Source organism: Phyllobates terribilis, unplaced genomic scaffold (assembly GCF_046119375.1).
Source record: "Phyllobates terribilis strain yellow unplaced genomic scaffold, ASM4611937v1 Scaffold_4__5_contigs__length_816908805, whole genome shotgun sequence".
In the NCBI taxonomy this organism is placed as follows: Eukaryota; Metazoa; Chordata; class Amphibia; order Anura; family Dendrobatidae; genus Phyllobates; species Phyllobates terribilis.
This window is the reverse complement of record NW_027362764.1, coordinates 677,707,650-677,723,929: the sequence shown is the minus strand read 5'-3', so window position 1 is coordinate 677,723,929 and position 16,280 is coordinate 677,707,650. Positions and strand designations below refer to the sequence as shown.

Genomic DNA, 16,280 nt, shown 5'->3' with positions numbered 1-16,280 from the left:
CACAATCTTCTATGCCTTTTTTCCATTCCCTTTCACAAGTGCACACATTAATTCTCTTTTCTTTTTTTTCAATTGCTTTCTCTCTTGCGCTATTTCATCTCTGCAAAATATCAGCATCCTTCTGATCACCGTGGGCCTCCAGCATTGTTGCTTCTTTACTTTTAATACTAGGCTCCTTTTCACCAGGACCAGCGTCTCCCGGGTGGCTGGAGGCCCTCCCCCCTGAAGAGCAGCTCAAAGTCACTGGCAACCATCTCACCCATTCCTTCATTCACCCCTGGACGTCTCACTCCGCCCCCAAGTTACGGGTACAGCTTGCTCTTTCTGTCACATTACCGCGATGAAGGGTTTAGCCTGCAGGAGACCCTGCGCCGAGACATTTTTGAAGACACCTGATGCGGCGGATGAATCACTGCTAAACAAACCACACCTGTAGGGACGGCACAGCCTTTGCATGGACCCTTCTGAGCCCGCCCCATCACGGCCAGATTGCTCGCCACCAAGCGATCCTGAGAAAGGCTGGCCGGGCGATGGATCGAGCAGCGTCTACTGGCCATACCACCTTGGATACGCCCGATCTCGTCTAATCTCGGAAGCAAAGCAGGGCTGGGCTCAGACAGTACTTGGATGGGAGACCTCCTGGGAACACGGGGTGCTGTAGACCATTTTGATGACGATTTGCCCTACTGCCCAGCTCGGCTAGCATGGAACGGCGTCTTGCCGGACACCGACCTTAAGTAACTTAGATGATGGAAGCCCCAAGGCCTCTGAGCCAGTTGGCAGCTAAGTACGCTACCCCGCCGCCTTCACGCAGGCCTGACACCGAGCTCCTTGCCACGGCTAGGAGTGCTTATTGACTCCGCAGCTCGCCGTGTGGAAATGATGGCGTTAAAAGCACCGGGGGCCGTGAAGGGGCCAGGCTTTCAGCAGGTGCCCAGGGAAGGTTTTGGATGCCGGCCGCCTAGCGAGGGCCAGCAGAAGTAACCTGTTTCTCTGCAAAGAAGCTTGTGTAAACAAGCCAGACGGCTGACAAAGAGCTAACCTCAGTGCAAGGAGGGTTATCCTTATCCTCTCTTGCTGACAACTTTATCTTCCAAAAGGTAGGGGAGAAAACAAGGGGATCTGCTACTTTGGATCTAATCCTTATAAACAGGGAGGAAGTGGTTGAGGAGGTAAAGGTGGCTGGGACCCTAGGAGGCAGCGATCATGCTATTATAGAATTTTGGATAACTAGAGGAGGAAGACATGTGAAGACTCAAACTTCAAGGTTAGATTTTAGAAAGGCAGATTTTAAGAGACTCAGAAAGAGAATAGGAAAGATCCAATGGCTGGATGTCCTTAAGGACAAAAATGTCCAGGAAGGATGGGAAATTTTTAAAAATGAGATTCTCAAAGCACAATCGTTAACAATCCCGAAAAGTAGGAAGAATGGGAAGCATGTAAGGAAACCAGGATGGATGAACACAGAACTTAAACACATGCTAAAAAGAAAGAAAGAAATGTTTATTAAATGGAAAGAGGGAGGCATATCTAAAGAAGATTATAATGCAGTCTGCAGATCATGCAGGGCACGTATCAGGTTAGCTAAAGCTGACAATGAATTAAGGCTTGCAAGAGATGTCAAAAGCAATAAAAAAGGATTTTGGGGGTATGTCAAAAGTAAAAGAAAAGTCAAAGATGCTATAGGATTTTTACAGGATGAAATTGGAGAAATGGTAAGAGAGGATGTTGAGAAGGCCGAACTTTTTAATTCCTATTTTGCATCTGTTTTCTCTCAGAAAGAAAATGTGACATCAACTGATCTTCACTGTCCTTTTAAAGGAATAGAGGAATCCAAGTTATCTGTAAACAGAAAGATTGTGAGGGAATATTTAGCTAACATAAATGAGTTCAAGTCTCCAGGTCCAGATGAATTACACCCCAGAGTACTGAAGGAGATCGTAGAAGAAATTTTAGAACAACTCTCCATAATCTTTGAAAATTCTTGGAGAACAGGAGAAGTCCCAGAAGACTGGAGAAGAGCAAATGTTGTTCCTATCTTCAAAAAGGGGAAGAAGGTGGACCCAGGGAACTATAGGCCGGTGAGTCTGACTTCTATACCAGGAAAGATCTTTGAACAAATTATTAAACAACATGTATGTAAGTACATGGATAAGAATGAAGTGATTAACCAGAGTCAGCATGGGTTTGTAACTAACAAGTCATGTCAGACTAACTTAATTTCCTTCTATGACAGAATCACTGACTGGGTGGATCAGGGAAATGCTGTAGATATAGTATATCTTGACTTCAGCAAAGCATTTGACAAAGTATCTCACACCATCCTTATTGAAAAAATGACCAAGTATGCAATGGATCAGACAACTGTTAGGTGGATTCATAACTGGCTTAGTGATCGGACTCAAAGGGTGGTTGTAAATGGCTTCACATCCAGCTGGATGAATGTCTCAAGTGGGGTACCACAGGGCTCCGTCCTGGGACCTGTATTGTTCAACATCTTTATCAATGATTTAGCTGAAGGAATTGAGGGTAAACTGATTAAATTTGCTGATGACACAAAGCTAGGAGGGATAGCTAATACTAGAGAAGAGAGAGAGAGGATTCAAAAAGACCTAAATAAACTGGAGCAGTGGGCAGCAACCAACAGAATGGTTTTTAACAGGGAAAAATGCAAAGTACTACATCTGGGCAATAAAAATGAAAAAAGCATATACAGAATGGGAGGAATAGAGCTAAGCAACAGTACATGTGAAAAAGACTTAGGTATACTAATAGATCATAGACTGAACATGAGTCAACAGTGTGATGCAGCAGGAAAAAAGGCAAATACAATTCTGGGATGTATTAACAGAAGCATACAGTCTAGATCACGTGAAGTCATTATCGGTCTTTACTCCTCTTTGTTCAGACCTCATCTGGAATACTGTGTACAGTTTTGGACACCACATTTTAAAAAAGACATAGACAAACTGGAGCAAGTTCAGAGAAGAGCGACCAGAATGGTGACTGGTCTGCCAACCATGTCCTATGAGTAACGGTTGCAGGATTTGGGAATGTTTAGCTTGCAAAAAAAGAAGACTGAGAGGAGACTTAATAGCTGTCTACAAATATGTCAAGGGCTGTCACATTGTAGAAGGATCATCTTTATTCTCATTTGCACAAGGAAAGACTAGAAGCAATGGGATGAAACTAAATGGGAGGAGACACAGATTAGATATTAGAAAAAACTTTTTGACAGTTAGGGTGATTAATGAGTGGAACAGGCTGCCACGAGAGGTGGTGAGTTCCCCTTCAATGGGCGTCTTCAAACAGAGGCTGGACAGACATCTGTCTGAGATGATCTAGTGAATCCTGCTTTGAGCAGGGGGTTGGACCAGATGACCCAGGAGGTCCCTTCCAACTCTACCATTCTATGATTCTATGATTCTATGATTCTATGAAGGCAAGGAAGGAATTGGGGAGGGGGGGGGGTGATTCCTGCTAGGGCCCTGAAATCATAAAACAGGCAGGAGAGTCTGACGCATGGTGACGGAGAGGTTGTAGGGGCAGATAGGGGGTGTTGTCACGTGCGAGCACGTGTGCATGCTGGCTTGTGTGTGAGAGTGCGCTTCCTAGGTGTGGCGCGCTGCAGACAGTCAAAGGGATTGTTCCCTTTCATTAAAAGTTAATCCCCGGCTGCAGGCGATTAGAAAGCAACTAACCGCGCTCTACTCACCCTACCCGTGTCTACCGGTGAGTCTCGCCTCTGCTTCCGGCTTGTGGCATTGGCCGTGAAGCTGACGTTCCGTCGACAGCGCTGCAGCCGATCAGTGAGCTCAGCGGCTCTGAGTGGGGCGTTGTGTCTACAAGACCTTTTAAGGAAGCCAGCAAAAAAATTGAAGAGAAGGGAAAGCACAAAAGGACCTGGTCTTGCTGAATACTGGAAAGGGCAGCCGGCAGCCGGCAGCCGGCAGACGGCAGCCAGCAGCCAGACTTCAAAGTAGAAAAGCAGCAAGTGAGAGGCTTGTCTCTGCCTACGGCCACACCACCCTGAACATGCCTGATCTCATCAGATCTTGGAAGCTAAGCAGGGTTGGGCCTGGTTAGTACTTGGATGGGAGATTTCCTGGGAATACCAGGTGCTGTAGGCTTTTGCTTTTGCTTTTGCTTTTGCTTTTGCTTTTTCTTTTGCTTTTTCTTTTGCTTTTTCTTTCCTTCCACCAGCAGGGGGTATTCTCTTCTATGCCTTTTTTCCATTCCCTTTCACAAGTGCACACATTCATTCTCTTTTCTTTTTTTAATTGCTTTCTCTCTTGCGCTATTTCATCTCTGCAAAATACCAGCATCCTTCTGATCACCGTGGGCCTCCAGCATTGTTGCTTCTTTACTTTTAATACTAGGCTCCTTTTCACCAGGACCAGCGTCTCCCGCGTGGCTGGAGGCAACCACCGGTAACCCCAAGCAGAAGACCTTTACAGGCAACACGACCCTCCCCCCTGAAGAGCAGCTCAAAGTCACTGGCAACCATCTCACCCTCTTCCTTCATTCACCCCTGGACGTCTCGCTCCGCCCCCAAGTTACGGGTCCAGCTTGCTCTTTTTGTCACATTACCGTGATGAAGGGTTTAGCCTGCAGGAGACCCTGCGCCGAGCCATTTTTGAAGACACCTGATGCGGCGGGTGAATCACTGCTAAACAAACCACACCTGTAGGGACGGCACAGCCTTTGCATGGACCCTTCAGAGCCCGCCCCGTCACGGCCAGATTGCTCGCCACCAAGCGATCCTGAGAAAGGCTGGCCAGGCGATGGATCGAGCAGCGTCTACTGGCCATACCACCTTGGATACGCCTGATCTTGTCTGATCTTGGAAGCAAAGCAGGGCTGGGCTCAGACAGTACCTGGATGGGAGAACTCCTGGGAACACCCGGTGCTGTAGACCATTTTGATGACGTTTTGCCCTACTGCCCAGCTCGGCTAGCATGGAACGGCCCCTTGCCGGACACCGACCTTAAGTAACTTAGATGATGGAAGCCCCAAGGCCTCTGAGCCAGTTGGCAGCTAAGTACGCTACCCCGCCGCATACACGCAGGCCTGACACCGAGCTCCTTGCCACGGCTAGGAGTGCTTATTGACTCCGCAGCTCGCCGTGTGGAAATGATGGCGTTAAAAGCACCCGGGGCCGTGAAGGGGCCAGGCTTTCAGCAGGTGCCCAGGGAAGGTTTTGGATGCTGGCCGCCTAGCGAGGGCCAGCAGAAGTAACATGTTTCTCTGCAAAGAAGCTTGTGTAACCAAGCCACACGGCTGACAAAGAGCTAACCTCAGTGCAAGGAAGGCAAGGAAGGCAAGGAAGGAATTGGGGAGGGGGGGTGATTCCTGCTAGAGCCCTGAAATCATAAAACAGGCAGGAGAGTCTGACGCATGGTGACGGAGAGGTTGTAGGGGCAGATAGGGGGTGTTGTCACGTGCGAGCACTTGTGCATGCTGGCTTGTGTGTGAGAGTGAGCTTCCTAGGTGTGGCTCGCTGCAGACAGTCAAAGGGATTGTTCCCTTTCATTAAAAGTTAATCACCGGCTGCAGGCTATTAGAAAGCAAATAACCGCACTCTACTCACCCTACCCGGGTCTACCGGTGAGTCTCGCCTCTGCTCCCGGCGTGTGGCATTGGCCGTGAAGCTGACGTTCCGTCGACAGCGCTGCAGCCGATTAGTGAGCTCAGCGGCTCTGAGTGGGGCGTTGTGTCTACAAGACCTTTTAAGGAAGCCAGCAAAAAAATTGAAGAGAAGGGAAAGCACAAAAGGACCTGGTCTTGCTGAACACTGGAAAGGGCATCCGGCAGCCAGACTTCAAAGTAGAAAAGCAGCAAGTGAGAGGCTTGTTTCTGCCTACGGCCACACCACCCTGAACATGCCCGATCTCATCTGATCTTGGAAGCTAAGCAGTGTTGGGCCTGGTTATTACTTGGATGGGAGACCACCTGGGAATACCAGGTGCTGTAGGCTTTTGCTTTTTCCTTCCTTCCACCAGTAGGGGGCACTCTCTTCTATGCCTTTTTTCCATTCCCTTTCACAAGTGCACACATTCATTCTCTTTTCTTTTTTTCATTTGCTTTCTCTCTTGCGCTATTTCATCTCTGCAAAATACCAGCATCCTTCTGATCACCGTGGGCCTCCAGCATTGTTGCTTCTTTACTTTTAATACTAGGCTCCTTTTCACCAGGACCAGCGTCTCCCGCGTGGCTGGAGGCAACCACCGGTAACCCCAAGCAGAAGACCTTTGCAGGCAACACGACCCTCCCCCCTGAAGAGCAGCTCAAAGTCACTGGCAACCATCTCACCCTCTTCCTTCATTCACCCCTGGACGTCTCGCTACGCCCCCAAGTTATGGGTCCAGCTTGCTCTTTCTGTCACATTACCGTGATGAAGGGTTTAGCCTGCAGGAGACCCTGCGCCGAGCCATTTTTGAAGACACCTGATGCGGCGGGTGAATCACTGCTAAACAAACCACACCTGTAGGGATAGCACAGCCTTTGCATGGACCCTTCGGGGCCCGCCCTGTCACGGCCAGATTGCTCGCCACCAAGCGATTCTGAGAAAGGCTGGCCAGGCGATGGATCGAGCAGCGTCTACTGGCCATACCACCTTGGATACGCCTGATGTCGTCTGGTCTCGGAAGCAAAGCAGGGCTGGGCTCAGACAGTACTTGGATGGGAGACCTCCTGGGAACACTGGGTGCTGTAGACCATTTTGATAACGTTTTGCCCTACTGCCCAGCTCGGCTAGCATGGAACGGCGCTTTGCCGGACACCGACCTTAAGTAACTTAGATGATGGAAGCCCCAAGGCCTCTGAGCCAGTTGGCAGCTAAGTACGCTACCCCAACACCTTCACGCAGGCCTGACACCGAGCTCCTTGTCACGGCTAGGAGTGCTTATTGACTCCGCAGCTCGCCGTGTGGAAATGATGGCGTTAAAAGCACCCGGGGCCGTGAAGGGGCCAGGCTTTCAGCAGGTGCCCAGGGAAGGTTTTGGATGCCGGCCGCCTAGCGAGGGCCAGCAGAAGTAACATGTATCTCTGCAAAGAAGCTTGTGTAACCAAGCCAGACGGCTGACAAAGAGCTAACCTCAGGGCAAGGAAGAAATTGGGGAGGGGGGGGTGATTCCTGCTAGAGCCCTGAAATCATAAAACAGGCAGGAGAGTCTGACGCATGGTGACGGAGAGGTTGTAGGGGCAGATAGGGGGTGTTGTCACGTGCGAGCACGTGTGCATGCTGGCTTGTGTGTGAGAGTGAGCTTCCTAGGTGTGGCGCGCTGCAGACAGTCAAAGGGATTGTTCCCTTTCATTAAAAGTTAATCACCGGCTGCAGGCTATTAGAAAGCAACTAACCGCACTCTACTCACCCTACCCGGGTCTACCGGTGAGTCTCGCCTCTGCTCCCGGCGTGTGGCATTGGCCGTGAAGCTGACGTTCCGTCGACAGCGCTGCAGCCGATTAGTGAGCTCAGCGGCTCTGAGTGGGGCGTTGTGTCTACAAGACCTTTTAAGGAAGCCAGCAAAAAAATTGAAGAGAAGGGAAAGCACAAAAGGACCTGGTCTTGCTGAGCACTGGAAAGGGCAGCCGGCAGCCAGACGTCAAAGTAGAAAAGCAGCAAGTGAGAGGCTTGTCTCTGCCTACGGCCACACCACCCTGAACACGCCCGATCTCATCTGATCTCGGAAGCTAAGCGGCGTTGGGCCTGGTTAGTACTTGGATGGGAGACTAGTGTTGAGCCACCCCCGTAGTGTTCGAGTTCGGTTCAGTTCGTCGAACACCTGTGTGTTCGTCGAACACCTGTGTGTTCGTCGAACACCTTCGTACACCGTTAAAACCAATGGCAGGCAAACAAAAACACATAGAAACACATAGAAAACACCTTCAAAGGTGTCCAAAAGCTGACAAACTGCTCAGAAGACATAACTAACACATGGAAAAGTGACAAGTACATATAGTCATGCGAAAATAAAAGAGGTGGAGGAGTAAAAGGAGGGGGAGACACAGATATAGGCATGTCATGCCCTTCTAAAATCCAAAAAGTGAGAAGTCGACACGGCCAGTCCGCTCCTGCCCGTGCCACCTCTGTGTCGCCAGGTTTGTGCCAGAGCCGCGGTGAACCCTGACGGCCAGCCCCCCTCTCCCAATACTGGTGCCTGTCCGCTGGTGGGTCGAGCGAGCCCCCCTGTGGTGGAGGCAGCTCTAAGCTTTTTAATTTAAATTGTCTCTCTAATTTGAATGAATACACTTTAAATCCATTAACAAGGATCTATTGGAGGGCAAGTCTCATGCCAGCAGCCGCGTAATTCCAGCTCCAGAAGCGTCCACTAAAGCTGCTGCAGTTAAAAAGCTTTTATAAGGATCGAGCTCGGCTGTCTACCGCAAGGCATCCTAATGCCAGTCCCAGCCCCTATGCCTTGGGGTGCCTCCTGATGCTCTTCACTAAGTATCCCATGGTCCCGAATCATTTCCTTTGAAAAAATTAAGTGTCTAAACTACAGGTGGTGTAGCTTGCTTAACAGCCGGGATAATCCGCTGACTAGCAGACACTGCTACTAGGCACAAAGTATTTCCTGGGCTAGATGCAGTTAAAAATTTGTAATTAGATACTCTCGTTGGATGCTGAGAAAGCATTCCATAGAGTCTCCTGGCACGCCATATATGATTCTCTTAAAAAGCTTGGGGTAGGGGTCTAGGGGACCCTTTTATAGCCAAAATCACGGCCCTGTATCGCAATACGTCACCTAGGCTGAAAATAAATGGAACTGTAGCACCCTGAGGGCTCGGTTGCTACAGACGTATTGCACCTCACCCAGAGGTGTGATATCTCACTCTCAGGTAAGGATGGAGTGTGGATCAGGACCCGACACCTGCATGCATTACACCACATTGCCGTGGGGCAGGGCGACCAATATGCCCCTGAGATGGGCACGACAGTCCCTGTCCCTGGCTGGAGTGGGGGGAGGGAACACTGAGGAAGGGGAACCCTGTAGTGCAGGAGCAGGGAGGAAGCAGTTCCTGGGTGCATTGAGAAGGGAGTATAAAAGGTGGGCACCATCTTAGTTCAGTGCAGAGAAGTCTGAGCAGAAGTGGCAGGGAGCAGGGGCTCTGCATGGGCTCTGCTCCGGAGGCGGGCCTAGTAACAGAGGCCCAGGCCTGGAAGAGGGAGAAGGAAGGAAGAGGAGCGGAGAAGGTCCAGGAACGAGGAATGAAGGGATCCCAGGGGTGCGGACGGGCGAGTCGCCACCGCACGCCCGAATCCACCTGCGTGGAGGGGTCAAGCCAAAAGGGGAGACCGGTCCCCGAACTAGTGGAGGCAGGAAACGACCCTCAGCTAGAAACCGGAGGCTCTGACATTTTATGTGGCGCAGCCCCTCCCTACACCCGCTAGGAAGGCACCACATAGGGTCAGGGAAACTGGCGCCAAGTTTACCAAGAGGAGGCCCGAGGCAGCCGGACAGAAGGGTTGGTAAGAAAGGCCAGACAAAGGACACACAAAGGGGGTCCTGTGAAGTGCTCCAAAGTTATCTGGGAGTTGTCTGAGCCCCTCACCTGGTGAGCACAGTACGACGTGGGCAGCCGCTACCTGCAGACGTGGTCTGGATAATAAGAACTGTGAGTAAAGGCCCTGGACTGCATCACTGACTCCGTGTCGTTACTGCTGCTGCCCTGCACCATCACCCCCATCCTCCGCATACACTGCCCTGAGGCTATACTCCTCCCGTGGGGAGTTATGCTACGCTCTGCTGCACCCACAACACCAGCCTCAGCGGTCTACCCTGTAGCAGCGGTTCACTCTGACCGCAATCCACGGGTGGCGTAGTCGGACATTTAAACATCAAAACCACATAAATAGTTCCGCCACTGGTTTGACCGCCCTGAGCCACGGAACCGGGTCGCCGCCACGAAGACTACAACCACCAGCATCCACCAAAAAGGGTCCGGCTCCGGGTGTCCCAAGGCCCAGGGAGTGCGTCAGAACATTTTCATCACCTTTCACAATCACCAATGGGACAAGGCAGGGATGTCCTCTGTCCCCTCTCTTATACATCCTAGTGACGGAGCACCTGCTCTCATCAATTCGCCATAACCCCAATATTAGGTGGATTGAGGTGGGAGGCACCGAGTACAAGTGCTCTCTATTTGCTGATGATGTCCTAGTATATATCACTCAATCACATATATCCATCCCTGCTGTTATGGCTGAAATAGATCACTTTGTTACATGGTCAAATTTTAAAATCAATGCAGCGAAGTCTGAGGCCCTCGATGTCTCCCTCCCCAAATCCATATAGGATTCCATCCAGTCCAACTTTCCCTTTGCCTGTCCCTCACAGGGTATCAAATACTTAGGAATTCCTATTCATAGAGACCTCTCCCATCTATGTTATCTTAATTTTGGGCCCTTTATTGAATAACTCCATACAGACCACGGTTGGCAAGTTAGAACTGTAAGATTCACTACGTGAACCGCTGGTGTTTTGTGGAAAAGCACATGTACACTGCGTTCCAAATTATTATGCAAAAAGTGTTTAGGAGTGATAAGGGAAGAATTTGTTTGTTTGTCAGTTAAACTCATTGATGGTGATGTGTGTCAGGGCTCTTTATATCACTGTAAGCAATTGCAGACACCTGTGCTAATTAGTTTGGCAGGTGTGTCCAATGAAAGGCAAGACTACTTAAGAAGGCTCTCTCACATTATTAAGCAGCCTACATTTTCTGCCAAAATGGGAAAGAAAAAGGATGTGTCGGCTGCTGAGAAGCAACAAATTGTGGAGTGTTTAGGTCAAGGCATGACTACAATCAACATTGTGCGATGATCAGGATGAAGTGTCTTGGCAATCAAGAAGTATGTAGCTGATTCACAGTACACACGTGTGCGTGCTGATAAGGGCAAATTGAGGACTCTTTCCTACAGGCAATTATGTCAGGTTGAAAGAGCAGCGGCCAAAAAGCCTTGTCATAGCAGCAGACAAGTTTTTGAAGCTGCTTGTGCCTCCAACGTCCCCCGAACAACAAGATGCAGGGTCCTTCAGAGGTTTGCAGCTGTGCATACGCCATCCTGTCGACCTCCTCTATCCACTTCACACAAGCAGAAACGGCTCCAGTGGGCCAAACATTACATGAAGACTGATTTCAAAACAGTTTTGTTCACGGATGAGTGCCGTGCAGCGCTCGATGGTCCAGATGGATGGAGTGGAGGATGGCTGGTTGATGGACACCCCACGCAAACACGGCTACAGCGCCAACAAGGAGGAGGTGGAGTAATGTTTTGGGCTGGAATCATGGGGAGAGAGATTGTCGGCCCCTTTAGGATCCCTGAAGGCGCTAAAGATGAACTCCATAATGTATGTGGATTTTCTCAAACAGCACTTCCTGCCATGGTTCAAGAAGAAGAACCGTGTATTTCACAGCAAGATCATTTTTCTGCATGATAATGCACCATCTCATGCTGCACATAAAACATCTGCATCTCTGGCTGATATGGGCATAAAAGGGGACAAACTTATGGTGTGACCCCCATGCTCCCCTGACCTCTACCCCATTCAGAACCTTTGGAGCATCATTAAAAGGAGTGTCTATGATGGCGGGAGGCAGTTCACATCTAAGCAACAGCTCTGGGAGGGTATTCTGTCCTCATGCAAAACAATTGAAGCAGAAACCATCCAAAACCTGACAAATTCAATGGACGAGAGAGTTCAGAAGCTCCTTTCGAACAAGGGGTCCTATGTGAAAATGTAACATCACCTAGAATAAAGTTTTGAGTTGAAAACTGTTTGATTTCAATTTCTAACAACCTGCTAATGCTTATAATTTCAAAAATGACCATTTTTTTGGTCTTTATTAAAATGAAAAGGTTGATCGAAAAGTTTGGGGGATCTAAGAGTGTGGCAACCCAGTAGTCATGATTACTTCGAATTCTGACAATATGACGGTCATGCTGCAGGTAGTGCAGCAAGAAGGCACTTATGTGTCTTGCGCATCTCGGAGCCCCAAAATTCTTTTCCGGGCTAGATGCAGCTAAAAATTATTTTTAATTTTAAATCTGGTGAAGCTTTAGTATAGATGGCCTAATAGGATCAGTGCTGCACACTGCTACAAAGCCCAAATTATTTTCCAGTCAAGATACAGATAAACATGATTAGTAATTTGAAAGCTTAAAACGGTTGGTAGGTGATTTTAACCAATCATCAAGCTTTTACTCTCCCCAGGATGACACAGGGGTAGAAAAGTCGTTTCGGATCCATGATTTGTTCATCTTTATGAACGTGAGTCTGTCTACATTATCAGTGGAGAGCCGCGTGCGCTTATCTGTCAGCACACCACCAGCAGCGCTGAACACACGTTCAGACAGAACGCTGGCTGCGGGGCATGACAAGATCTCCAAGGCGTAAGTGGCTAGCTCCGGCCATTTATCCAGATTGGAAGCCCAAAAAGAGCAAGGGTCCAGTGACACAGTCGTGGCTTCAATGTTTACTTGGAGATACTCCTGTACCATCGTCTCTAGGCGTTGACTATGTGTCAGACTTCTTGTCTCCTGTGGCCTTGCAAAGGATGGGCTAAAAAAGTGGTGAAATGATTCCGCAAAATTGATGTTACCAGCAGATACTGTGGTTCTGTTACGGTTTGAGTGCTGAACACTTGACGGTCCCACGGTTGGCAAGTTGGAACTGTGAGATTCACTACGTGCACCACTGGTATTTTGTGGAAAAGCACACGTAAGATTCTGCAACAGTCTCTGCTGATACTCCTGCATGCGTGCATCCCTTTCTATGGCAGGAATAATTTCTGCAAATTTACTTTTGTACCGGGGATCTAACAGTGTGGCAACCCAGTAGTCAGGATTATTTCTAATTCTCACAATTCGAGGGTCATGTTGCAGGTAGTGCAGCAAGAAGGCACTCATGTGTGTTGCGCATCCAGGAGCACCAAGTCCCTGTTGTGTTGGTGGCGAGGTAACAATCATGCTTCCTTCCTCTGTCCTCTCCCCCCAACCTCGCACAACAGAAATGTGATCAAGGTCTCCCTCATCTGATGAGTCTTCCATCAGTTCGTCCTCCACTTCTTCCTGGGCTCCTGCACCTTCCTCACTAGTTTGGCTGCTACCATGCGCCCTGGTAAAACCATCTCCCCCACCCTCACATGCCTGCCGCCTTGGTGCTGCCGACCGTCTGGACCTTGCAGATGTTAGCCCTTCCGCATACAACTCCTCCTCCTCTACTTCCTCCACCTCCTCTTGTGCCACCACCTGACTCCGAATTCTGTTTAACATGTGCTCCAGCATGTAAATCACCGGAATAGTCATGCTGATAATGGCATCGTCAGCACTAAACATCTTCGTCGCCATTTCAAAACTGTGCAGAAGGGTGCATAGGTCCCTGATCTGAGACCACTCCTCCAGCGTGATTTGCCCCACCTCTGAATCTCGTTGGCCCAGGCTATACGTCAGAACGTATTGCACCAGGGCATGTCGGTGCTGCCACAGTCGCTGCAACATGTGCAGAGTTGAATTCCACCGGGTAGGCACATCGCATTTTAGCCGGTGAAGTGGCAGGCCCAACGACTTCTGTAGAGATGTAAGTCGCTGAGCTGCGGGATGCGAACGGTGGAAGTGAGCACACAGCGACCGTGCCCTCTGCAGAAGGCCATCTAGTCTGGGATAGTGGGCTAAAAATTGCTGGACAACCAGGTTCAACACGTGAGCCATACAAGGCACGTGTGTGACATTGCCCCGGCGAAGGGCCGCACCCAGGTTTGCAGCATTGTCGCACACGGCCTTCCCTGGTTTCAGGTCCAGTGGAGACAACCATTCATGAAATTGGTTCTCCAGAGCTGACCACAACTCCTCAGCTGTGTGACTCACATTTCCCAGACATTTCAATGTAAAAACCGCCTGATGACGTTGAGCCCTACTGCCAGCATAGTAAGGAGGTGTGCAGGATCCCTTCTGCGCAGTTAGAAAGCTTGTGGCATGACCAGACAGGCTTTGGGTGCAGGTGGAAGACCGAGAGGAGGTTGAGGAGGCAGAAGCAGTGGAGGAACTTTGACATAAAGAGGATTGACGCACAACTCGTGGGGACGGCAAGACTTGGACAGCAGCACCTTGTCCTGCTGTCACCATAGTTACCCAGTGCCCAGTCAGCGACATGTAACGCCCCTGTCCATGCCTACTCGTCCAAGTGTCTGTGGTGAAATCCACCCTGTCACACACAGAGTTTCTCAAAGAAGCGGTGATGTTGTGTGCGACATGCTGGTGGAGCGCAGGCACACCTTTCTTTGAGAAGTAGTGCCGACTGGGCATCTGGTACTGGGGCACTGCGACGGACATAAGGTCTCGAAAATCCTCTGTGTCCACCAGGCGGAAAGGCAGCATTTCTGTAGCCAAGAGCTTGCAGATGGTGAAATTCAACCTCTTAGCTTTCTCATGGCTAGGAGGAAATTGTCTTTTACTTGTCCACATCTGAGGGACCGAGGGCTGGCTATTGTGCTTAGACGGGGTTGATAAGGGTGTCCCCGGCAAACTGCCGGTCTGTGAGGAAGATGCAGGCGGACATGTTAGGTTGCCTTGATCCAAAGGTGGTGCTATCGATGTCGTACAGCGCTCAACACCAGCTGGTGTTACCACCTCCAAAGAAAATGATGACCTGCCAATCACGCTGGCTGTTGCGGGTAAAGAGGTGGCAGGTCTGCGCCCCAAAACAGCTGTGACTGCTGTCTCCCCAGTCACAGAGGATGAAGAGGCCGCGGATGCACAAGATATGGCAGACGGCGGTTGGCCCGGCCGGCTAGGCCGCATTGTAGCACACTGAGCTTCCCACTGCAACTTATGCTTCATGTCCATGTGCCGGTTCATGCATGAAGTACTCAAACTCTGTGTTTTTTGGCCTCTACTTAGCTTTTGCTGACAAATGTTACAGATAACACGAGTTGGGTCATCTTTATTGATCTGAAAAAATGCCCAGGCTATGCAAGGCTTAGCACCCATGCGACCTGAAGAGCCACCACGACTTGTGGTGAGAGGCAGAGTTGTGTTTGAGGATGCAGTTGTTGACGTGCTTCCAGTACTACGTCTCTGTCCAGGAAGGCGCAACCTGACCTCGTCGTCACTAGCATCTTCCTCCACCTCCTCTGCTGACCTCATCTCTTGGCTGACTGTGGGTTGACAGTAAGTGGGATCTCCAACCTCATCATCATCACCCTGTGTGTTATCACACCCGTCGTCCTCAGAGCCAACCTGTTCCTGCCCTGACAAAAAACTAAAGTTGTCGCTCCAATCAGGTATTTGAGTCTTATCATCGTCATCCTCATTGTCTCCACCAACAGGAGTTACAGTTTGGGAATGAGGGTCTACATTATGGTCAGAACCTTCTGCGTCTGGTCCTGGATCCGACTCATAAAGATTCTGGGCATCAGTGCAGATCATTTCCTCGTCTGGATTCACAGAAGCGCTGGAGTCGACCTCTGATTCCCAGGCTATAGTATGAGTAAACAGCTCTGCAGACTCAATCATCTGTTCTACCTCATACTCAGACGGGCAGCTGGAGATTTGGGAGCTGTGAGGAAGCAAGTGCGATTTGGGTGACACCTTTGAGGACTGGAGTATTTGTGATGTTGAAGTTGATGTGGAGGAGAGCCCACTTAAAGGAGCACTTGATATCCGTTGAAGCACCTGCTGTTTTGTGTCTCATCTGGAATTTGTAGCTATTGGCGTGGCCGTAAGAAAGGGATCTTATCACATTGTCCGCTAAAAGAAGTAGACATTTTAGTTTGGCTGGAAGATGGTATTTCTTCTGCAGATGTTACTGTTGCTTTAACACCTACCCCACGGACACAACCTTTTTTCCCCTTCCCAACACGCCTATTCCTTTTTCCACCAGCAGCAGGCCTTTTTCCACTCATTTTGGTGGTTAACTAATTCACAACTCTGGAGTTGTTTGCACAAAAAAACAATGGATGGTAACCGAGCAGAGCTGAGTGGCCAAACTGTGGTATTAGGCCAAAACTATTGGCTGGGTTAGATGCAGAAAAAAATTATATTCAATTTGCAACCTGATGGAGGTCAGTATAGATGGACTAATACAACAAGTCCCACACACAGCTAGAAGCCCAATATTTTTTCAGAGCTAGATGCAGAAAAAAATTTTATTCAGTTTGCAACCTGATGGAGGTCAGTATAGATGGACTAATACAACAAGTCCCACACATAGCTAGAAGCCCAATATTTTTTCAGAGGTAGATGCAGAAAAAAATATATTCAGTTTGCAACCTGATGGAGG

The 16,280-nt window shown here is 49.4% G+C and overlaps 2 non-coding genes and 3 pseudogenes across 2 annotated transcripts; all 5 read left to right on the top strand.

Moving 5' to 3' along the window:
- Nucleotides 1-544: 544 nt before the first annotated feature.
- On the top strand, nt 545-664 carry LOC141268503 (5S ribosomal RNA; annotated as a pseudogene).
- Nucleotides 665-4,011: 3,347 nt separating this feature from the next.
- On the top strand, nt 4,012-4,130 carry LOC141266558 (5S ribosomal RNA). The gene has a single exon (XR_012320592.1). It is a non-coding gene; the product is annotated as a 5S ribosomal RNA (ribosomal RNA).
- Nucleotides 4,131-4,798: 668 nt separating this feature from the next.
- LOC141269974 (5S ribosomal RNA) lies at nt 4,799-4,918 on the top strand (annotated as a pseudogene).
- Nucleotides 4,919-5,858: 940 nt separating this feature from the next.
- Nucleotides 5,859-5,977, top strand: LOC141266649 (5S ribosomal RNA). The gene has a single exon (XR_012320679.1). It is a non-coding gene; the product is annotated as a 5S ribosomal RNA (ribosomal RNA).
- Nucleotides 5,978-6,598: 621 nt separating this feature from the next.
- Nucleotides 6,599-6,718, top strand: LOC141268975 (5S ribosomal RNA; annotated as a pseudogene).
- The last annotated feature ends 9,562 nt before the right edge of the window (nt 6,719-16,280 follow it).